The 25,418-nt window shown below is 38.4% G+C and overlaps 1 long non-coding RNA gene across 1 annotated transcript in view; it reads left to right on the top strand.

Annotated features, from left to right (window-relative positions):
• LOC149749924 (uncharacterized) overlaps window positions 1-22,995 on the top strand; it is a 121,018-nt gene extending 98,023 nt beyond the window's left edge. The window contains exon 6 of the long non-coding RNA XR_016392875.1: window positions 1,700-22,995. This is a non-coding gene — a long non-coding RNA (uncharacterized LOC149749924). The remainder of the gene's footprint in view (window positions 1-1,699) is intronic.
• The last annotated feature ends 2,423 nt before the right edge of the window (window positions 22,996-25,418 follow it).

Here is a 25,418-nt window from a genome sequence, read left to right as displayed (position 1 = left end):
ATGAAAGATGCTTGTTTTCCATTATTCAACAGATGGCCCTGTACAGAGGCAATAAATATATAGTAGAATTTTCATTCAAATAAATGAGAAGAGAGGTTTCTTCTTGTCCTGATTCAGTGCCCATCATTATGGATTATGATGGCTCTTCCCAAACTTTACTTCATTCACTCCACTCTTTCTACAAAACTCCAGTAATGGAATCCGTCATTCAGATATATGTGCAAAGCGAAAGGACTGTATTAATACAGTTGCTGAAAGTCAAGTTGATAGAGCACAGGAAATACATCCTAATAAATGCAACATTAATGTTTGTGTGGGCCTTGGAGTGAGGGGTAGAAGAATTTTCAGTTTAACGGAATATTTTGCCTCTTGCTATGAAAGTGTGGCTTAATAGTCTTGTAATTGGTCATTTACAGAATCCTCCATCTCTGGGTTTCATGCTTTCTTTACTCTGCAGCTGTTGATTCCTTCTCTTGTTCTGGATGGAAGATAGCAACGAAGCCACTTCAAAGGGCTCAGCCTGCCTTTTTGTGTTATTGTTTAGATGAAGATATTTCCATTTATTAAAGCACACTATTTAAACATTTTTATCATGTTTCAAACTTGACTGTGTTCTGAAGGTATGAGCACAGGCAGACATAATGGGGGATGTTTTCCAGGAGAGAACATACCCTTATCAAAAGAGTTATCAGAATTTTCATGTATGGATTGAGAATCAAATTCTGGAGTTAGACCTGAATTTAAATTCATACTCACAACTTATTACCAGTCTCATCTTGATCAAACGGTTACCACACTTCTCATCAATTTCCTTATCTTTGAAAGCGGAATAAGAGAAGTATGCCTGGTGGAGTTACACATAAAGCTCATCTGATAGAATATTCATAAGGATTTTGCACAAAATATACATGGAAATATTTTAGCACCGAGTTTAGCATGCAATTCATCTTCAATACATTTAAGAGCTATTGTTTTATTATTATTATGCTATCATTAAATATCACTATTACTTAAATGTCATTATTGCTAAAATTGCTGTAAAATTAGCGCAATAACCCATGATGAATTCCCCTCTTCTGTTTCCTTTGTTTAAATGGAAAATATATATATAAATCTAGACAGAGAACACTTTAGTGATCCTATTCAGTGGAGTGAGAATTTCCATGGCACTGATTAAAACAAATCCTGAATTTCATGGACTTAAGATAGCAGAGAGGGGCTTCCCTGGTGGCGCAGTGGTTGAGAGTTCGTGACCCGATCCGGGAAGATCCCACATGCTGCGGAGCAGCTGGGCCTGTGAGCCATGGCTGCTGAGCCTGCGCGTCCGGAGCCTGTGCTCCGCAACGGGAGAAGCTGCAACAGTGAGAGGCCCGCGTACCGCAAAGAAGAAAAAAAGATAGCAGAGAGGCTAAGAGATTTGAAGTTAGACATCCCCAAGTGTGAATTCTACTGTGACCCTCTTCTAGCTCTGGAACCTTGAGGAAGTTTCTTAAACTTTCTGAGCTTTACTACTGGTTTCCTCATCTGTATCTTTTTCAGGACTATTTATCAAGCATCTTCCTGTTCTCTATGCTTGGACGTATCAATGAATAGATTAGACAAGAGCCTTTGCCTGCGTGCTCCTTCTTGCATGCTTTCTCCCTCCTTACACTCTCGTGTGGAAACGGATGTTATAAATAAATTCTATGCTTTGTCACAGGTTGATGGGCACTACGGGATAAGGAAAAGGATGTGAAGCTCACTGAAGAGGCTTGGGTTGGGAGTGCTGGAGGAGTGTACAGGTAGGTTCTGATTTTAGATAGGGTAGTCAGGGTGGATTTTATAAGTTGACATTTGAGCAAAGACTTGAAGTGAGGGAGTTGTCAGAATGTATGATGGGGAGACCACTCCCTGGGAGCAAGAATAACCAGTCCCAAAACTCTAAGGCAGAAATATGCCGGGCAGCTTGGAGGAATATCAAGGAGGCCACCCTGGCTGACTTAGTCAGTGGGGAGGAAGAGACAGCAGGAGGGCTGGAGGTCGGATATGTGATGGGATGGATTGGGTAAGTCCTGGGAGGCCATCACATGCATTGTGTCTTTTACTCTAAATGTAGGCAGCCAGGGGCAGGATTTTAGCCGAGGTGTGGCATGAACTGTCTCTTGTTTGAAAAGCATAACTCTATCTGTGGTCTTGAGGATGTGGGGAGAGAGTGGAGTCAGGGAGAATCTCGGGAGGCGACTACAGGATCCTCGAGGTCTATGTTGGTGGCCTGCACCAGGCTGCTAGCGGCTGGTAGTTCTCAGAAGTGGCACATTGGGAAGGTTGTGACAGCACTTTGTGGTAGATTGAATGCAAGAATGGAAAGGAAGAGGGGGTCAAGGGTGAATTCGAGATTTAGGGCCTGGGGAACTGGAAAGGTGTGGTTACTGTCACCTAAGATGGAAAAAGTTTGGGGTAGAGCGTGTTTGGTGGATTAAAGACCAGTTTTGGAGGTGTAAGATTTGAGATGTTTTCGTGACGTCCAAGTAGAGATGCTGCGTACACAGTTGGATACACAAGTCTGCAGTTCTGAAGAAAGGTCTAAACTAGAGATACACTTTAATACAATGGAGATATTAAGAATAATGACATGGAAGCGCTATTTTAAAGATAAAATGAAGTCATGCAGTTAGCACTCTGCTTTCTCAAAACATTTAATAACTGTTAGCTAAAATAATTACCTGAAATGAAAAAATACCTATAGTTTGTTGTTTGCAGTAAAAGTGAATAAAATGTCACAATTATTTTAATAGTATTTGTGACACAGTAGTTTTAGTTAAGACACCATGACTACAAACATTTACAATAAACCTTTCAGTCTCCTACTTTTCACTCTGATAGGGTACTTGGAACCATATTTTGTAAGGTTTAAGTTAGTTGTCATAGGGTACCTCTTTAATTAGAAGTAATTCTGAACTGTCTAGTTCCATGCAGTTTTATATACATATATGTATAATTATTATTTTATGATTTATCAAACTCAGTTGAAAATTTGCATCACTGATATACATTAGAATTTAAGCATTTACCCCGGTATTCAAGGAAAAAAAGGTACTTGTCTTGTCATTTCCATAGGGGTACTTACTTTCACATCTTCCCTTCACTTTGCAATTGAAAACATGGCAGGGGAAATACTATCTTACTGGTCTTTGAGTTCCCCTTAGCTATCTGCAAGTCCTTAAACAGCCTTTGTGGCTTAACCAAAATTCTCTTCCATCTTCATTGCGCTAACAGATATTGGTCTAAGCATGTACTTATACTAAAAAATGCATGACCACGTTGTCTCTACACATCTATAATTTTATGTTAACACTATCATTATGTAAGCTATACTTTAGTTGTAATTATAACAGATTTTATGTCAACACACATCCATTTCTAGTGTTCATCTGGTGTTCAAGGGGAGAGCAGCATGTCGTAAATTTTATCAAAATATAACATCTGAAGAATAGAACAGAGGATAATTGTGTAATTCTGTATTCACTCTAATTAAGTTCAGTGGAGTTGGCATAATAGAATTAAGAAGAAAAACAAAAGACTGAGGTACCATGGCTCCCTCTCCTTAACACACCCTTTCATATCCGAGAGCAGAGACTCAGCACCTTTCTGTACAGAAATGGAGACAGGAAGAGGCCAGAGGATGAATGACAGGCACAAATGAGGTGGAACTTGGAAGAGCAACATGGAAATGAAATACTTCTTTTGTATTTGGTAGGTGGGGAAAATGTACCAGCGTGTATGCCTACTGGGACCACGTTTTCCAGAACAGTTAAGCCCAGTGTCAACTATGCTGTCCCACCTTCCTCGTAAGTACGAGCATACTGTTACTTGAATCTTTGCTTCCTGTTTCTTGATACCTGGTTGAGAAGATTATCACAGGAACTACATCATGTTAGCAAACACAGTGTTTTGAAATGATTGACACTCACTGAAGAGTGGCAACTCCAAGCTTGCTCTCTCTTGATCTTGGACTGTTTAGGTCTGGAGTGCAGGAGTGGGTTATGGGGAAAGACCATTGGAATTCTTATGTCTTCAGCATAATGGTTATAGCATAATGGTTAGGAGTGTAGGTGCTGGTTCAAATCTCTGCTTTCCACTTGCTAACCATATGAGCTTGGGCAATTTACCTGATTACCTGAACCTCAATACTCCTGCCTATAAAATGATGTTAATAATATTTCATCCTCATAGACTTGTTTTCAATGTTAAAATGAAGTCACTTACACCAAGCACTTAATACAATGCCTAGAGCATAGTAAAGTCTATTATTATTACTATTACCACTACTACTACTATTATTATTATTACTATCACGATGCCAGGTGCTATTTTTCCTATGCCTTATTCCATTATCTTCTGCCCTGTCCCCCCATTTCTGTCTTGTTTCTGTACAGGGGTAGGTTTGTCACAGAGCATTTTCTTTCCCTAGTGTCTGACTCTTAGTCATCAAGGTGACTGGTCCACGACCCGGCATTCATTGCTGCTCGTTGAAGCAACCCATTTTGAGAAGGGGAGCTGGATATTGATGCCAAGTTGGGTGAAGGAGAGAGAATTTTCTCTCTTCTGCACACAGAGAGCTAAGTGAAATATTCAGGCCTCAGAAGGAGAATCAGGCAAAGGGCAACATGCTTAATTTCATACCTTAGTGATTAAGAACAAGTCAGACAGGCTGGATTTGAACTCATTTCCGTCATGTACTGACAACGGGATCTTAGGTGCTTTTGTAACCCCTCTGAGGCTCAGTCAACATCTGAAAGAGACGAATAACATTATCAGGACCTAGCGTATAGCCTCGTTGTAGTAAGTGAGTAAATCCTTTTAAAACGTTCAGCACGTTGTTTGGCATATAAACACGTAATAAAATTTAGCTTCTTTGACTACTACCGCTGGTAATATTAAGTAGCTGAGCAGATCCGAGGCCCATTTTTTTCTTAGATTGCACATAATCATTTGGACAACCAGCTCCCATTGATCAACCGTTGCTTATATATAAACCCCCATGAACCCAAAGGTGCTTTAACTCTCTCCCAGTCAGAGCCTGTTCTGGGGGCAGAAGCAACACCGGCACTACCCCCGTCATCTTTGCCTTTATTGTCACTACACTCGCCTGCCGTACTGAGCACTTTCTGTTTGCCAGGCACCAGATTTAGCCCTGCGTATGCACTATATCATGTAGTTCTCACACTCAGGTGGGAGACATTATCATCATCCCCAATTTTCAGATAAAGACGCTGAGGTGTTGGAAAGGTAAGAAAGTTGACCCACAGCAAGAGATGGAGCCGGAGTGTTCAAACCCTTCTCTCTGACCTCAAGAACCCTTAAATATTAGCATACTACTACATCCTGGTAAGAAAATCTGCTTCCAGCCACTCTGGTGAGAGTAGAAATGATTCTCAGTCCCCACATTCCTCTATTGCCCATGCCACCCTAGCCTCAGGACTAGAGGGGAAAGGAAGTGATCTCTTCAAAGAGCAGCCAAAGGGAACCTACTCCCTTCTGCCTTTTCGTAATCAACTAACCAATATTTTATTTCCTTCTTAAGAGTCCCCACATGTTCCTTTTGGTACTTAGCTTGGCCTTTTGGAATTCTGACATTCTGTACATGACTCATCCACTGTATTTCATGGTAATTTATTGAGGTCAGGTATAGGGTCTTACTCATCCTGAAGTCCAGTTATCCCGTCACATCTAACTCTGTTCTTTTCTTCTTGTAGGACATCTGCAGGTATTTATTTGAATTTTGTTGAATTGTTCTCATCAATAGTACATTAAAAGTTATACAGAAAGTGCTTTCTTATAAGGAAAACCATCTAAATAGATTTCTAGCTCTTTACTTTTTATAGCACTATTGTAGAATTATAGATCTCCAGGTAATATTTTTTAGATTGAGTTCTTCATATCATCTTATTTTTACATATAATGATAAATCTGAATTTTCTCTATCAAACCTCCGAGACTTCACTGGCTTGTAACTTAGCTTGTTGATTATGTGTTGTTGACTTTTCCATTTACAATGATATTTGATCCTGGTAAGGATGGGGCTGGGTGGGAAGGTACATCTTAGGGCCATAAATTGGTTTTGCAGAGAACTAACATAAAGATCTAAAGTCTCATCATATTTCTGTAGAACTCATGAATCATTTTATTATAATTCCATTCATTCAGGGAGTATAAAACCATTTTCAAATTGTTATTCCTAATTTGTTCATCTTCTCTTCCTTAGTCTTAGTGAGAAGAGAGCAGGCTGAATGGAAGAAAGTCATTATGACCACTGGGGCCACTAGGGTGGGCATCAGTCCCAGAGTTTTGTTATCATCTCTCCGCTATTAATATTGGCTAATGTCTTGAGTGCTTACTTGGTGCCAATTACTTAGCCGACCATGGCAAATGGATTGTGTCATTTCATCCCCTGATAGTCATACAATTAATGTATGTATTATTATGATATCCCATAATGCATACATGGAACAGAGCCTCAGAAGTGGTTATTTGCTCACAAAAATATGGTAGATGTGGAATTTGGACTCAGGTCTGATAGACTCCTAAATCACTCCTAGTGATTTTTACCACGAAATTAAAGTTGTATACCTCTGGAGAGTAGATAGTTTCTAAAATTTCCTCAGCTCTAACGTTTTATAATTAATTTTTTGTCTGATGGCAAGCTTAACAGTTAAGATGGGTAGGAAGGAATGCCAGCCTGTTGAATGGAATTTCCCTGAAATAAGCCTGTTTTATGACACCAGTTCACTCATTCATTCACTCAGCATGGTTTGAATGTTTGCTCTGTGCAAAGGCATTTTAGGCATCACAGTGGAGTGAGCGCCCCTTCCATAGACTCTCCTGCAGCACTCAGAGAAGTGTTGGACTGGTTTGCCTGTTATGGAATGGGGCTTGGTGATAGAAGCCTGGTTTGTCCTCCACTGATAAAACTAAGACATACTCATATGAGTTTATAGGCATCTTGAAGCCGTGGGATAGTAACACACATGAATCTTACCATTTTTGCCTGGGATTAATGATATAAAGGCTTTGGATTTGGGTATGGAAAATGGGTGCAATTATGGGCGTGTTGGTTCTACATATATATGGACATCACGTGTCATCAGCCTGCAGCTACCTGCCATTCCTCACTACTCCTTCTTTTCACAAACCAAACAAGTACCTTCTTATCTGTCCTGTGGATAAGCTCTTGACAGTGGCACTAGGACCTCCCTGAATAAGTACATCATTGGCTAAACCAGTGGTTTCTCAGATATGCTCATTGAACAACCCTTAAGGTGGATTGACATTCCACTGCCTAGAATAGAATATGGTGTTCTTTAGAAATCGGGGGGGGGAAATAGGCCACCAGATGTACTTTCTTTAATTTAAATTGTTTATATATATATATATATATATATGAACAATTGTTATATATGTGTATGTATACTTGTTCATATATATGAATGATTTAAAATTGAAGAGATATATATATACACACACATATATATATGTATATTTAAATTTTGGCTTGTGTTAGCAAGTAGTAAATTAAATTATTAGCAGATCCGTACTGCAGGGAAATAACCAATCAGATTTCATTCAATAGCTTGCTTTTTTGTAGATTTATGGTTGTGATTTTATATCTGCAGGTATGTTTGCTGAAGAAAATATTTCTACCACTTTACACAAAATTACATTCATTTAATACCAATGCGGCATGTCTCAAATGTCTTAATACAGTTTTAATCTTGAATCCCATCAGAAGTATGAAATTAGAAACATACCCCAAAATCATTTGAAGATAAATTACTTTCATTTCCCTTATACTTTTGAGACTTTTGAAAAATAAGTATTTAGTTGTACTTATCTGTTTCTGTCTCTCTAAGGATAGCAAACACTGAAACACAATTCTTTTTAAAAGTCAGTATTAAAAATATATTGTCCAAGATGATCAAAACTAAGGAAGTGGCAAAGAAATTCAAAAATTTAAACTTTCAAAGGGTGCTTTTTTTGTGAATGTGTAGTACTTGTTCTTCTGAAGGAATTAATCTTTTTAAAAATTTAATTAACTTATTTTTTATTGAAGTATACTTGGTTTACAGCGTTGTGTTAATTACTGCTGTACAGCAAAGTGACTCTGTTATACATATGTATATACATTCTTTTTCATATTCTTTTCCATTATGGTTTATCACAGGATATTGAATATAGTTCCCTGTGCTATATAGTAGGACCTTGTTGTTTAGCCAATCTATATATACCAGTTTGCATCTGCTAATCCCAAACTCCCAGTTCATCCCTCTCCCACCTGCTTCCCCCTTGACAGCCACCAGTCTATTCTCTATGTCTCTGATTCTGTTTCTGTTTCATAGATAGGTTCATTTGTGTCATATTTTAGATTCCACGTATAAGTGGTATCATGGTATTTGTCTTTCTCTTTCTGACTTACTTTGCTTAGTATGATAATCTCTAGTTGCATCCATGTTGCTGCTGCAAATGGCATTATTTCATTCTTTTTTTTATGGCTGAGTAGTATTTCATTGTATATATGTACCACATCGTCTTTATCCATTCATATGTTGATGGACATTTAGGTTGTTTCCATGTCTTGGCTATTGTGAATATTGCTGCTGTGAAGATCAGGGTGAATGTGTCTTTTTGAATTATAGTTTGGTCTGGATATATGCCCAGGAGTGGGATTGCTGGATCATATGGTGGGTCTATTTTTAGTTTTCTGAGGAACCTCCATACTGTTTTCCACAGTGGCTGCACCAACTTACATTCCCACCAACTTACATTCCCACCAACAGTGTTGTAGGAGGGTTCCCTTTTCTCCACACCCTCTCCAGCATATGTTATTTGTAGACTTTTTAATGATGGCCATTCTGACTGGTGTGAGGTGGTACCTCATGGTAGTTTTGATTTGCATTTCTTTAATAATTGGCAGTGTTGAGCATCTTTTCATGTGCCTATTGGCCATCTGTATTTCTTCTTTGGAGAAATGTCTCTTTAAGTCTTCTGCCTATTTTTTTGATTGGGTTGTTTGCTTTTATTGTCATCAAGTTGTATGAGCTGTTTGTATATTTTGGAAATTAAGCCCTTGCTGGCCGCATCATTTGCAAATATTTTCTCCCACTCTGTAGGTTGTCTTTTCATTTTGTTTATGGTTTCCTTTGCTGTGCAAAAGCTTGTAAGTTTGATTCGGTCCCCTTTGTTTATTTTCATTTTGATTTCTATTGTCTTGGGAGACTGACCTAAGAAAATATTGGTATGATTTATGTCAGAGAATATTTTGCCTGTGTTCTCTTCTAGAAGTTTTATGGTGTCAGGTCTTATGTTTAAGTCTTAAGACATTTTGAGTTTATTTTCGTGTATGGTGAAAGGATGTGTTCTAACTTCACTGGTTTATATAAGGCTGTCCAACTTGACCAACACCACTTGCGGAAGAGACTGTCTCTTTCCCATTATATATTCTTGCCTCCTTTGTCAAAGATTAATTGTCAAAGATTAACTGAGGTGTGTGGGTTTATTTCTGGGCTCTGTATTCTGTTCCATTGATCCATATGTCTGTTTTTGTGCCAATACCACGCTGTTTTGATTACTGTGACTTTGGAGTACTGTCTGAGTCTGGGGTGGCTATGCCTCCAACCTTGTTCTTTTTCTTCAGGATTGCTTTGGCAATTCTGGGTCTTTTATGGTTCTGTATGAATTTTAGGATTATTTGTTCTAATTGTGTGAAAAATGTCATGGGTAATTTGATAGGGATCGCATTAAATCTGTAGATTGCTTTGGGTAGTATGAGCATTTTAACAATATTAATTCCTCCAACCCAAGAACATGAGATGTCTTTGCATTTGTTTGAATCATCTTCACTTTCCTTTATTAATGTCTTACAGTTCTCAGCGTATAAGTCTTTTGCCTTCTTGGTGAGGTTTATTCCTAAGTATTTTATTTTTGGGGTTGTGATTTTAAAAGGCATTGTTTTTTTACATTCCCTTTCTGATATTTCATTGTTGGTATAAAGAAATGCAACCAATTTCTGTATGTTAATCTTGTATTCTGCTACCTTGCTGAATTCGTTTATCAGTTGTAGTAGTTTTCATGTAGAGTCTTTAGGGTTTTCTATATATAGTATCATATCATCTGCATCTAATGACAATTTTACCTCTTCCCGAAGGAATGAATCTTGAAGTTCTACTAAGACTTTTGGGATACCTGTTTTAATGAGCCACTACTTCCTGCCTGAGATTGCACTATGCGCCAGAGATTCTAGAATTAGCATACTAAAACTAATAATGCAAACAACAACAACAGATCTTCACAAACCTTCCTTGCAAGGAAGTAAAGTCCACTGGAAAAACAGACAAGTGAAACACACATTCAAAATGGCAGTGATTCTCAAACATTTATGTGCTGAAAAATCATGACAAGCATGATAACCAGAGCAATTACTAGACCCCTTCTCCAGCTGGTCAGGTGTAAGGTCCTGTATCTCTATTTTTGGTGAATGCCTCCAGGAGAGTCTGAGACAGATGTTCTCAGTTGTCGTCAACCTTTAGTGTGCATCAGATTTGCCTGAGAATATTGTTAAAACACAGATTGCAGGGCTCCAGTGCCAGAGTTCTAACCAGTTCCCAGGTGTGGCTGATATTGCTGGCCCAGGGACCACATTTTGAGAACCACCTTTCAAAACTCTGCAGTATGCAGTTGTGTGTGTTGTGAATGCAGTATGCGGTTGTGTGTGTTGTGAATGAGACGGGCCCAGAGAACCAAAGGAGGGCAAAGGGACTGCCCTAAATTAGTCAAAGGTAGCAATAGCAGCTAGAATTGATTGACCCAAGAAAAAATTATAAGAACTTTACCTGCATTTGCTCATTTAATCCTTTCAGTAAGGTACATAGGTGCTACTTAGTGTTCCTCTTTTACAGGGGTGTCCAGAGAAGGTAACTACTTTGCCCACGTCCTAAACTGGTAAGTAACAGATTAAGAATTCAAGTCTAGGAAGTCTGATTCCAGAGCCCACACCTCTACCCTTTCTGCATGTAGAGAGGAGTAAAGGGTTGTCAGTGAAGCCTTCCTGGGGGCCCTGGCCTCTGAGTGTAGATAGAAGGATGAGTGGACATAAAGATCATTATTTGTGTGTGGTGGGGGTCGGGGAGGAAGTATGAGGGCTTCCAGAAGAGCCCGCCCTCCCCATACATCTGCTATAAGCAAGTCTGATGATCAGGAGTCCGGAACATGAGTATGACTATGGGATACTGAGAAGGGTTCTAGAACCCTGAGGTTAGAGTTCTGGATCAGTTAGTAGGTAACAGAAAGTGAATGAGTGATTTACCTTACTTTCCACGGGTAGCAGGAAGTTTGGAGATAGTCCCTCTAGCGTTAGTCCAGCTGCTGAAGGGCATCACCAGGGGACTGGGTTGCTTCGCTCTTCCAGCTTCCACATCTCTAGCACGTCCACATAGCTTCAAAGTGACCCCAGAATCTCCAATAGTGTTCCAACAATTTGGGCAGGAAGAAAGAAAAGGAAAACAAAAAGAAATTAAGTAAGAAAAAAAAGGCAGTGTCTAAGTCAGAGAGCAAATTTTTTACCACAGATGGTCAGCAGACTTGCACTTAGATCTCATCAGCTCGGATTTTAAACTGGCCACCTTAGCCTTAAGGATAATGGGGTCTCCTAAACCAGGGCTCTGATAGTAAGGAATAAGGAGAGAGTGGTACTGATTAGCAGTGCCTGCTGTCCCAAACAAATATTATCCCCAAACTATTTTTTTTTATCCTATATTTTACTTTAAAGAATGGAGGGGAAACATTATGTATCTGTAAATAGCCTTTTAGAAAGGGTACAATTATATAGTTATACAACCCCCTGGAGGGCTCCTTTCTTCTAAAATCTCTTTAAAAACTGTTCAAGGTTAAGGACATTTTTATCTTAATTTAGTAACTTGCAGTCGATTATCTTGGAATGACATCCTCTCTCTGCAGATGTTCTGTCAGGCTTTAGAAAATTCTAGAAGTGGACAGAGAAGTGTTATGGTACATGTATTTGCAATATGCACGTCTTTGAAATGAAATCCATTTAGGGACCAAAAGGCATTTCACGTCTTTGCTATACATTTTCACATATTTGCCTTTCCAGAATTCCTTTGAGCAAATCTGTTAGATGTAACCCATCCGTTTCTCCCATCTGAATTCTTTATTACTAAACGTTCTTCAGTATGCTCTCACTCCCCTCTGTCAAAGGCGTTTCTCTGGGTCCTCACCCTTCTCATCTCATATGTGAATGCGTATCTTAAACTGAAGCAACAGTCTGCTATGACTTCTCCATAACTTGAAGAACCCGTCTTTGTGGGAAAAAAAGTAGACTTACTAACTTAAAAGGTAAAATGTGCGCAGTGTTTCTGAGAATTAAAAACTAAGATAAAAACATAAGCAATGGAAAAAACTTACAGTGGATCCTTTTCAAAGACTTTATTTTACAGAGAAGGCAACTGAGGTTTAAAGAAAAAATGCGTTAGTTAAACACTAAATAATAAACCTTAAACCTCAGTGGAGCAACACATGGACAGTTCATTTCTCACTCACTCAGGAGTGTAGTATGGACTTTGGTGGTCTGAGGGTCAGTTTTCTGCTCAGTTATTCAGGGACCCACCACCTTCATCAAGTGGCTCTACGTTTGTCCTAAAAAGGAAAGGAGAGAGGAAGCTGCAAGCTACAATTATCAACTCGTTATCCTTCAGACATAAACTCTTCAGGTCACCTCTGGTCACATTCTTTGGGATAGAACCATACCCAGATGCAAGCGGAGATGGAGAATGTTGTTCCTATCTTGGTCCTAGTGATGCCTCTACAGGCTGGAGGAGCTAATTAAAGTGTAGTCAACAGCTCGTTGTTTCTGCCACAATGAGTGATTAGCCTAAGACTGTGGATTAATTATGTGTGTGTGTCACATATACATATAATACACACAAACATATATATGTGTGTGTATATATACATTTTTTAGCATGAGTTGACACAGGGGGCTTCTGCCGTATCAAAAGAGTACAAACTGCCTCTTGTTGCTTTTTCTTAATTGAAGTTGACTACTACTATCTATTTCCCTTCATTTTGCTACCTCCCCCCCACCTTTCAGTATTATATGAAAATTCTGAAAGAAATAATTTCAAAGTTTCCAGTGCTTTTAAAGGTAATAGAATACTCAGACCTTAACAATTTTCCTGTGTGAAACTTTTGCCAGACTAAAATAGTTAACTTATGAAAAGTAAATTTAGATTGATACAAAAGAGAAAATAAGCTGATTTTTTTTTTTTTACACAAATGCCCTGAGCCAGGGTGGAAAATAAATGGAAAACTGGAGGAATTTAGATCCTTTTATTGTAAATTTAAATATTTTTAATTGTAAAAATAATACAGGCTCATTGCAGAAACTCCAAAATTGAAAGGATTTAAAGAAAAAAGGAAAAATAACTCAAAATCCCATTTCTGATAAATCATCTCTGTAACATTTTTGAGGGTATCTTTTGAAACTTTTTTGTGACGGGGTGCATATAAATACAATGCAAGTATAAAATACCTTTAATTATTATATCCAACTACAAAACAGTTCTATAACATTTTTATTTAGTAATATAAGTATGATTACTCATCACCTAATAAAAATCTGCAGCATCATTTTTAATGGTTGAACAGCATTCTATTATTTATTTAACCAGTCCCTACTGTTCAGCATTTAGATTATTCCTGTTTTGCTTTGCTAAACAATGAGACAAGCATCCTTGTTCATATGTCTTTGAGCATTTGTTTATTTCCTTAGAATGGACTTCTAGAACTTGAATGGCTGGTTGTCAGTTCTGGTACATACTGACATATTGTCTTCCAGAAAGGTTACCGTGCTTTTTATTTCTACCAAGAATTTAACATCCAGTGTGGTTTCTTACACACACTCATCAGTACCAGTATTATCAATATCAATACCAGTATTATCACGTTTTTTAAAACTTTGTCATTCTAGTCAGTAAAATATGACACCTGAATTATTTTATTTGTATTTCTTTGATTAATAATAGCAAGGTTGAACATATTTTCCTATCTTAATTGGCTGTTAATACTTTTTAGTTTGTGACTTTATGACATCCATTTTTCATCGATGTATAACAACCTTTTATATATCAATGTGTTTATTTTGTTTGTTGTAAATGCAATTTTTTTCTCTTCATTTATTAATTTTTATTTTGTGTGTGTTGAACTTCTTTAATACTGTCAAGTCTATTCAAAAACCCTTTAATGAACACAACAAATGTGGAAAATCAGTCACTCTCCTGCATTTTGTAATCAATGTATTTCCTTTTGGGCAGTATGGAAATGTAAGTTCTTATTTCATCTTATGGTTGGAAAGAATCTATTCCCTCGGAAAGGGATTATAGTCTCCATGATGCAGTAATGGGAGATTTTATAGGGTAGGCAGGGTCTACAGAAGAAAAAACCCTAAATCACACTCCATTGGTGGTTGCCTTATTTATAAAAATGGCATTTGAGGTTGTGTGACTGCCATCAGGTAAGCAAAATTAATTTTTAGCATGAAGTACTCCTATCAGCAAGAACAGCCTAGGATAGGCTAGCGGTAAGAAGTGAGGGGTTATGGGATTGGGGCATAGCCTCTGTTTCCTCCAATGCAGCTGGAAATTTAAACTGTGGGGCTCCTGCTTGATCCAATCAGCCCAGCTAGTATGTGTTGCCAGGTAGGGTGAATAGACTCAGAAGTACAAGAGCTCATCCTTGGTCCCCTCTGGAAATGAGCAGAGAATACTGTGTCAAGCAGAGGTGATCAGTCCATGGTCTGGAGACTTGGATCTCCTCACATAGTCCTTAAAGTCAGGGTGAGACAAAATGCCAATACAAATTATATTGATGACAGTATCAATGAGGTGACATTGAGTCCTTTGACCCAACGTGTGTCTGCAGTGTGCCATCCATTAGTAAATGGGCAAAGCCATTTGACAGATCTATCTGATACAATGAATGAATCTGACACTCATAGTTTGAAAAACTGAAACTGTATCCATTTGTCAAGAACAGTGGCTACTTGTTCTGCTTTATTCCCCCTGGTAGAACTAGGTGACATTGCAGGCAGTAAGACGTTCGGCATTTCACCCTGGAGTAGCCCCAAAACTGAAGAAGCTGTCTTATCAATAGTTAGCTCCTTGTCACCAAGAATATTAAAGTAGATTTGTATGATTAGCAAATTAAAGAGACTGTAGTGCCTACCACTACTGTATTCACTAAGGCACCCAAGTTATTCTAAAGAAATCCTAATAATACATTAGGACCGTTTTGAATATTTTTATTTGATTAGCCATAATCTTCTAGTTCTAACATCCATCACCATTTTGACCACTGAAACTTGGCCTTCTTTTCTTACAGCCTAGCCCTGTGGTCTTGGGCTAATCACTAACCTGCTTAGAGATACAATTTTCTTCTCTATGAAATAGAAACAATATTATATGCTTTGAAGGGCTGCAGGAAGATGAGCTGTAATGTTTATCAAGTGCCTAGTAAGTAGCCTGGCCCATAATAAATACTTGGCTAATTGTAGATGTTAGTTTCATTTTTAGTTTTATTTCCAAACATTGCTCTTTACTTTTGGAACTGTAAAATTTGTTTTGAGAGTGGAGGACTTGTTGTTTGGATTCCTCCAACACTCTCTGTATATTCTGTACTTCTATCCCTACATCATTTATCTTAATGGAATAAGTGATCTTTGGTCTGGTGATTCCAAGGTGACGAGGAGCTAAGCAGATGTTCAGTATACACCTGGAAGTATGGATTTTCATGCCCAGTGCAAATGTGGGAAAGGCATTATTCCCACATTATAAAGGGGGTAAAGACCTCCAACTTGAGGAGACTCTGGGTTGAGAGATGAGAGATTTACAGGTACTGTGTTTATCCTACAGGGTACCACAGGGGCTTTTATGTTCTGTAGCAAGAATTTGCACCTTATACCCTTGTAGTTAGAAGTAAAGCATACCACATAACTAATACCTAGTAAGCATTAGAGTTAGAATAAATACCATTTATTTAACGTTTCCTTTGTGTTAAGCATTTTACAGTTACAACATATGGATGGATACTATATTGTAATGGTTAAGAGTGTAGTTTTTTGAGCTGGATAATCCTGGATTGGAGTCTCATATTTATTACCTCTTTTTTTTTCTGTTTTATTGAGGTATAATTGACAAAATTGTAAGGTAGTCAAAGAGTATATCATGATGATTTGATATACATATGCGTTGTAAAAGGATCCTTCCCATCACGTTAATTAATACATCTAACAGCTCATGACACCTTTTTGCTTTTTTTCTTTTTTTTGTGAGAACACTTAAGTTCTATTCTCTCCGAAAATGTTAGTTATACAATACTGCAGCTGAAAGTTTGTACCCTTTTACCAGTCTTCCCCTCTTTTCCCCACCCACACCCCAGCCCCTGGCAACCAGTTTTCTACTCTGTTTCTATGAGTGTGGCTTTTTTTCTTTTTAGATTCCATATATAAATGATATCATTCGTATTTATCCTGTCTGGCTTATTTCATCAGCATAATGCACTCCTGTTTCATCTATATTGTCACAAATGAAAGGATCTCCTTCATTTTTTTAAGGCTGAATAATATTCCATTACCTCTTAAATGGGTGACTTTTGGTACATTGTTTACACTTTCTAAGCCTCAGGGTTTCTTTTCTTCTGTAAAAAAAAAAAAAAAATATATATATATATATATATATACACACAGGTTATTTTCTGATATGTGGAATGTTTGTTGAATAAACAGATAATTAGTTGAGATCATAAATGTGACACTTAGCACTGTATTAACATTTATTAATACTCTCCCTGTTAATTTCTACAATAAATTGTATAATAAGTAACAATAATAATAGTACTACTAGTAGTTTTAGAAAATGCATAGGATGTGCCAGTCATCATATACTGTACTATCCTCCTTCATGTGCACCACAAGTTACATGTGGATATCATCTTCCACGTTGTTTCCTTTAAAGAAAATTGAAGCTCAGCAAGATTGAGTAGCTTGCTCCAGATGTGAACTCAGGTCTGAATCACTCCACATATAGGTTCTTAATGACTCCATGTCTTTAATTCCACATCTGCATTTGTTTGTTGTTGTTGTTTTTAACTTTCCAAGCATCTGATGTGAAATTCCTTTCTCTTTGGGGAATTTTCCACTTTGTGGGTCTTGGTGAGAAACAGAGCCTTCCTCTCGTTATACAAGCTGAACATGTCAGATACACTGTTTACTCACATGCTCAGTCTCCCTTACAGATGGAAAACAGTCGGGCGACCTCGGGTTGGCCAACTGCACCCTTCTCTTGGATTTTGAATTACAAATAAATGATGTAAAGAAGCAAGGCCAGCAGTGCTGGGTCAACCTCCTGTTTCCTGTTCCTGCTTGGTAGCAAGGCCAGCTAGGACTTATAACATCACTTTGGCCTGATCCTATAATTGCAATAGCATAGGCTTGGCTTTCGGTTGTTTAGTCTGCTTCTAGTTACTGAGACCTAACCATAAACTTCCAGAAGTTTCCTTTTCTGCTCAAATTAGCCGTATCTGGTTCCTGATGATTACAAATAAGACCTTTCCTGATATACAATGGTGACCTACTTATCCAGGCAGATGTAACATCGTCCTGGCGGGGACAGAGGGCAGGCAAGTTCCTTGAACAGCTGAACAAGAAGAAAAAGACCTAAGAAGGAAGAATTGAAGCCAGTTCTGCTTGTGTTATAATTCTACCCGCAGCTGCCTCTGTTTCACAGACCACATGCTAAGGACCGTGTCCCTTCCCCTGTAACAGACGAGCAAAGTAGACCCAGGCCTTCCAACCCAGAGACCAGCTGAGCTGTACCGTGGACAATCTAGGATGTGAAAGACTTCACTCAGTGTCTTTGTCACTTGACATATTGTTCCTCTCTTTGGGAAGTAGCTTCTTTGTGTGACAAGAATATGCTAAACCAACACTTAAGTGGACAGAGGTGAAAGATGCCAAAATTAGCTACAGAAAAAAAGGTGTAAAGACTTGTATTTTCTGTTATTTGAAGGTGTTAAGACCCCACATAGAATATGAGTCCTTTAAAGGAAAGTTGTGAATGGCCCAGGGAATGTTGAATTTCCATGTGGCCGTATGTTCTTGATCGGTCACGATGATGATGATGGTAGCAGCAGTAGCATTTATCAGTGTTTCCTGGGTGAGAGGCACTTTATCCTAATGACCTTTTATCCCCATGACGACCCTGTGAAGTAGGAAATGCTGTTTCAGCATCTTCAGAGTTTTTCTTTTTTTTTTTTTTTTTTTTTATCAGGAATTTACCCTAGATCACAGTTGGGTGGTAGAACGACCAGAACTGGACACTAGCCTTTCCTGAATTCCCAGAGTGTGATCTTAGCAGTTGTATTGCCTGATGCAGAGCCATGTAAATGTTGCCAAAGCAATGAAGCGTGTACCTATTTCTAACAGATTCTAACTCAGAAGCTCTGGGGTTTAAGTGCAGAGCAGTTGAGTGTGATTGTCTTTACAGACAGTAGATAACTTAAGAGAAGTTGTTTAAAAGTATATTTGCATATTGCACTACACTCTCATGTCTGTGATTGGTTAGCTATTGAGTAACTAACACAAATCCCAATCCCATCTCTAATCTCATTCATCTCTTGTATATTTGACCTAATTGAGGCAGTATTTTTTTTGTTCTTTCCCACAAACACACATCGAACATCCAAAACATGCTTACCATTTGTGAGCATATTCTCTTAGTTATTTAGGAGTTGAGTAAGAGTGAGAGAGAAGGGCTTCCCTGGTGGCGCAGTGGTTGAGTGTTCTGCCTGCCGATGCAGGGGACGCGGGTTCGTGCCCCAGTCCGGGAAGATCCCACATGCCGCGGAGCGGCTGGGCCCGTGAGCCGTGGCCGCTGAGCTTGCGCGTCCGGAGCCTGTGCTCCGCAACGGGAGAGGCCACAACAGTGAGAGGCCCGCGTACCGCAAAAAAAAAAAAGAGTGAGAGAGAAAAAGACACATAAATATGAAATACGGTCATCATTTTTTTAATATCCTTTATGTTGTTAATCCCTCTTAGCATTTACTGCCATTCACTCATTTGTATTATTTGGGGTATAGCAGTTTAATTCACACAGCATTTTTACATATGGCTTATCATTTGTATTCTATTTTAATAACACTAATAATTATAGACTATTGACAAACTCATCAGACCCTACATATTCATTTCAAAATCATGAAAATAAGGTGGAAAATGAGGTGTAAAGGGGAAAATCTATGTGTACGTTTTCATTGGTGGAATGAGGAGCTACCTGAATATCACTCCTTTAGCTTTTCCTTCAAATGGTGCACTTTTTCCTCCATGCATAGGAGTCACTTCCATTAGGTAAACAGTAGTCTTGAGGGCAAACCTCAGAAGTAGAAACAGGAGAACTTTTCAGTTATGGTAAAATCAAACCTATTTTTCTTCAGTAGTGAAAAAAAATTCTTCATGAGAAGTTCAACCACCGTGAGTTCCATGGTGAAAAACTTTCCCCTTATAGATGCAACTTCCCCCAGAATTCTGAGAAATGTCGGTAGTAGAGAGGGGTGTTGCATACACCTGTTTCATTTCCCTCTGACTTTTCCTTCTCCTTTCTCTATTGACATTAAAATCTATAGTGAAAGCACATAGTAAGCAGTCTAGGACAAAATCTAGAATTATTCTTATGTGATCAAATGTACTAAAATAACAAAAGCAAATCTTATTTCTAGCTAATAAAATAGCATTCCTTATATGATGTCATATTATGGTAGAAAAGAAATATATGCGTCTATTTTCTTCTATATTAAAACTGCTAAGGAGTGGGGACCCATGAACTAAATCAATTGTTTTGGGTTCAAGTTGTAGTTTTTAGTAGCCATCCTTCTTAGCAAGTTTTCAGAAGCAAATGTAGTTCGTTTACTATCACCACTAAATGTGCAATTGTGTAGATTTGTGGAAAAAAGTATTATCAAATACATATACTTTAAAATGATTTGTGTAAATTTATCTATTCATATTATTATTCTCCCCAAGTAAATCAAAATCTATATACTGTGTTTTTCTTCTATAGCTTAAAAGGGGAATGTATGTTGAAACTTATTCAAATATTTATTAGGTGTCTACTAAGTGCCAGGCACTCTACTAGGCAGTAGAGCTGTTGTATTAGAGGTGGAAAATGTCCTTGACCTCCAGAACTGATACTCTTGTAAGAGAAATAGTGGGTCAAACTAAGTCAACAGTTTCTTTGCTACAGAGCTTTTTACCAGTCTTGTGAATTATGAGTCTCTGATAAGGAGATGTAGTGGACAACAGATCCCAAATTTATTTGAAATCTTTTCCTTCATGGACTGTCTCATAGGATTTATGATCCACTGAACACACTTGAGACACACTAGTATTCTGCAGTGGTTAGTTAATTGTTTTCTATTAAACAACTATATACTGAATCCATGATATTGTTATCTGGATTTTTTGGAGGATACAATGATGTACATGGCCACTGTGATGATAAGGGGGTCCAGTTTAGTTAAGAAGAGAAACCACAGGAGTTATAACTTAACGTAACAAAAAAATACACACACATATACATATATTTATATGTAAATTACTATTTATATAGTATACAATGTCTTCTGAAGAAGATAGAGTTGTTTGTAACTTGGGATCTCACAGGAGGTTTCACAGAGAAGGTAGACCCTGAGCTGGGCAGAATTTCAGTAAGTTAATTTGGTTCTGACCGTACGATAAAATCAGGTATTTGCACTGGTCAATCTGACCTTGATGGAACAGCATTCCATTTGCAGGGAATAGTGTGATCAAACATGCAGTGGTAGAGATTGCCAGATTGTAATATTCCAGTACCTGGAAAGTGTTGGAACATCTGCTTTCTCCACGGTCTAGAAAAGTGAATCTCAAGTGAAATGCACGTATAATGGAGGCCAGTGCTCTTTGCTTTGTACACTGCTTTGATTCTACAACATACAACAATGTAGTGATCTGTTTCAGATTGTCATTATTCGAGAGGGTTCTTAGTAACAGGAGTGGAAAAGGAAGACCTCCCTTCCTGTGTTTCTGCCCTATGCTCTTAAGCCAGAAAAGGTACCAACATCACTGACGTGACCTTGTCTCAGGTATCTATCAGGATCTACTAGAATCATTCTAGTGAAAGGTAACTAGACGTCCAAAGGACTTAAAAGATACACTATAACCTCTGTATACTTTATATACCTGGTGAAACAAAAATGTCACCTGAGTGGTCCCCTTCCCTAGAAATACCAGTATGTTTTTCCAGTGCATGGCAGAACTTTGCAGGTAAAACTGGGATAAAGGTGAAGAACAGTCTTAAAATTCTAGTCCTTGAACAGCACCTAACACACAACAGGTTTTCAATAATCTTAGCAACAGTATTCACAAATAATGACCGTCAGCGTAACTGCTCTTTTGTGCCAAAATACATTACCATATTCCTTTTTTTCCTTCAGCTTTACAACTTGGGTTCTACTATTGTTTCCATTTTACAGATTAGGAAAGTGAGTCTCAGAGATGCTAAGTCACTTGGGCAAGGTCACAGAGCTTGTAGGAGATAAACCTGCACCCTTACTGTTGGATCCTACCAACCAGACCATAATTTAAGTCCTTCAAAATATACCTCAGAACCTTTGAGTAAATTAATGAATAAATCCTCCTAGTCAGACTGACCAGATCATTATATTAGGTTCAGCTATAAGTGGAGGAAAGTCATAATCATAGTTGGACAGTTAATACAGTAATTTACTTGCTTTGAATTTTCTAAATGATGTTTAGCTGGTAGTTTCATGATGATAACCATCGAATAAAAACAGGCATATTTTGGTGTTTGGAATAAGATCTCGTATTGAGTAAAATACGTATTGATTCCTAGACCTATATGATGTGAGTAACAGATGACATTGAGATGTCATCTAGAAGTACTCCTGTGCAGTTCATCATGTCAACCCAGCTAATAATTTTAGAATGTTCAGAGTGAATAATATATGCAGCCATAAAGCATATTTCTAATCAATGCAAATAATATTTTTCCTATGCTAAACCCAGAGTTAAGTTATAACACGCATCATAAGATTAATGGGCCATGTTTTCTTCATCACTTTGCTAAATTTCTTAGTCTGGAAACCATTCAGAAGGTTGCGAATTGGAGCTGAGCAGTAGTAGTGAGACTGTGCCTCTGATGATGAAACTATTTCCACCCCGACCCCTACTGCTCCCTTCTTGGGAAAGAAGGCAACATGTCTCCTAGAAAAAGTCACAGGTTTATAAGCTGGCTTGTATAATACGTTTGGAGGAATAGTGTGTCTTTTAAGCAGAGCCTATCTCGGCATATAAAATAATTTTTACCTACCATTTAATGAAATTAACACTCACTTTGAGGCTCGGTCTTTTGCCATTTGACTCCTGGATCACGTCTATGGATATATTTTTTTCTTGAGACGAAGTGTGAACCCAATATAGTATCCATCATTCAGTCTATCTAGCTGATGTACATCCTCTGAAGCACAAGCTCCCTGAGGCCAGGCACTTTATCTGCTCTATCAGTGTAGCCCTGATGCCTAGTGTCTAGCTTTTGGAGATTCTTAATAAACATTTGTACTGAATAAGGTATGTATATGGTGAGCAAAAGTTGGCTTCCCATTTTACAGTCAAGAGTATCCCACTCATGTTCTGTGAACACTGGATAGCAGAATCTTACTGTTATTTTTCTGTTCCCTTTGCAAGATTCCTGAAAGGGCATTCCTGTCCTTAGAATGTCCATCTCCTCCCATCTTCCTGGAGAATAACTCTTCTTTCTTAAATACTTAGCCCCATTATTGACTCTTTAAGACTGAATGTATTACCTCCTTACAAACAGGAAAATGCAGTGCTTTTTTTTTTTTTTTCGACAATTTATCACCAGAAAATTATTCTAACACCTGAAATTCTGGACCTAAAATGCCTGGACTAGTGGTTCTCAAAGTCTGGTACCCAGACCAGCACATCAGCTGCACGTAGGAATTTTTAGAAGTGAAAGTCTTGGGTCCTGCTCCAGACCTGCAGACTCGGACACTCTGGGGGTGGGGCCCACTACCTGTTTCAGGAAGCTCTCTGGGTGATGCCGATGCATACTCAAGTTTGAGAGCCACTGCTTAGGCCTAGAGCTTAAGGTTTAGGCTTTGGACAGATCTGAGTCCTAAACACTACTGAGACACTGGAGTGACCATGAGCAAGTTACTTCTGGGAACCTCTTAGCATCTGTGTGCCTTGCTTAGCTAATAGTGATTTTAATTAATTAGAATAATGCACACGGTGTACTCAAGAGAGTAACCAAAGCATACGTTATGTTCCATAAATTCTAGCTGTTTACCATTATCATCAATCAGAGCTTACTGACACATCCTGAAGACATTCTTCTAATAAGTGTAATAATGTGGTTTGTAAAATTAACAGCTTAGAAGAGCATATTACGAAGTTCATCAGACAGGGTCTCAGCAGGAAATCAGGGGTACATCAATAGGGATAAATTGAGCCCAATGTAGAGAATCAAGAGATAGTGTAGTGCCCTGGGTTCAGTAAAAGTGTGGCTACTTTATAGGAGATGAAAGAGAAAGGAAGCCTTGCTGGAGAGAGAGTCCTCCCCAAAGATGCTGTGATGCCCCACAGAGAAGCACTATACGTTAGTTGGGGGATGCAGCCAACTTCCAGCAATTTGGCAAGAATTAATACCCTAACTTCACTCCCCTCCTTCATTCCCTACAATCTTCTATTGGTACTCTTCATTGGTGAGCCAAACAGAAGCCAGAGCAAGGACACTTACTAAGATAGGCCATGCAAGCCATCCATATAGAGTTGGGTGGAGAAAGGATGTGGAAGGGCAAATAGGACATATTTCCCGCAGGTGGTGAGCGAGCTGTAAAATCACTCGCCCTTCTAACATCATTGCCATTGCAGGAGCACGGAGGAGCAAGTGGTTAGTTCTGACTTGGCAGATCCAGGAGACTGCAGGACAGAACTGGTATATGAGTTGGGCTTTAAAGGTAGATTTGAATTTTAATGGAGAGTATGGAGTAAGAAATGGTGAAGAACCAAGGGAAAGGGAGATTCATTGCAAATGGAGAAAAGAAAAGTGGCATAAAGACAAGAAAAGTCAAGACTTACGGAAGAGATAGCAAATACTCTGCGTGTGACTGGAGCAGAGAATGGGTAGACAAAGGCTGGACGTTAAGATGAAGTCATCCTTGAATAACATTAAAGTTTCCTCCTTTAACCTCAATTTCCACCTTCTACTCCCTTCACTAACATTGGAAAATTAAAAGTGAATTTGACTGGGTTGGTGGCAATGGCAGTATGAAGCAAAGAGAGGAGAATAAGAGTAAAAAATTTAGTAGTACCTTGGTGAAGCTGGGTAAATGATGGGTGGTGGTGTCACGTCAAAGCATGGGCAAGTGATTGTGACAAATATAGGCTTATTTCTTGACTATATGACTTCAGTTAAGGTACTTAAGCCCTCTAGGCTGCAGTCTCCCAACCTGTAAAATGGGGATAAAACCTCGCTTCCTCCAAGGTTTCTGTGAGGATCTAATGAGAAATGGAAGTAAGAGTTGAGTCCAGTAATCAGTTTTTAATACATATAAACTAATGTGAGGATAAGGGTAAGAATACTTGCTATCATTTATTGAATACTTATTATGTGTCCAATATTGTGCTAGTCTATTTACATTTACATATCTTTTCTCACTTAGCTTTCTTTTCTCTTATCTGCCTTTCTATAGGCAAGAGATAACTGATGGCTCAGTTATGAGGAAACGCAGTTGTGAGGAAAATGTCAGAGGGAAAATGTACCAGAAAGTTAATTCCTAATGGATCTGTCAGCCTTAAACAGAGCATGTCTGTGCTAAAATGTGTAAAATATCTGTGCTAAAACTACTCAATTGGACAAGTTTTGATAAAGTATTAACTTAATGAATAGGCATAAACAGCTTGGAGCTTTTTGGAGGGTATGTGGTAATCTTAGTATTGGTGTGATGACTTTTGAAAGTTCTATGGCGTATAGAAGTCAAAAAGAAGACCCGGAAATTGGGAGAACTCTCTCTGAAAGTTATTGGGGAAGTCTGGCTAGTAAGACTCCAAAAGGGAGAATCAGTAAGAGGCCAGGTTATTCATAGGCCTTCTAAGAATGTGTCCATGAGAAATATTTACAATGATTGGATGCCGGAATAAAGGAGAACACTGGCTCCATAAATGGTAACTTATTTTACACAAACAGGCTAATGATAAAAATAATGAAAATCTGATGGATTTTTAAGAGTTTCATTGACCAAAC

Source organism: Delphinapterus leucas, chromosome 3, assembly GCF_059928025.1.
Source record: "Delphinapterus leucas isolate spDelLeu-1000000601 "Yukka" chromosome 3, BTC_Dleu_Yukka2, whole genome shotgun sequence".
Classification (NCBI taxonomy): domain Eukaryota; kingdom Metazoa; phylum Chordata; class Mammalia; order Artiodactyla; family Monodontidae; genus Delphinapterus; species Delphinapterus leucas.
This window is presented reverse-complemented; position numbering and strand designations above follow the sequence as displayed.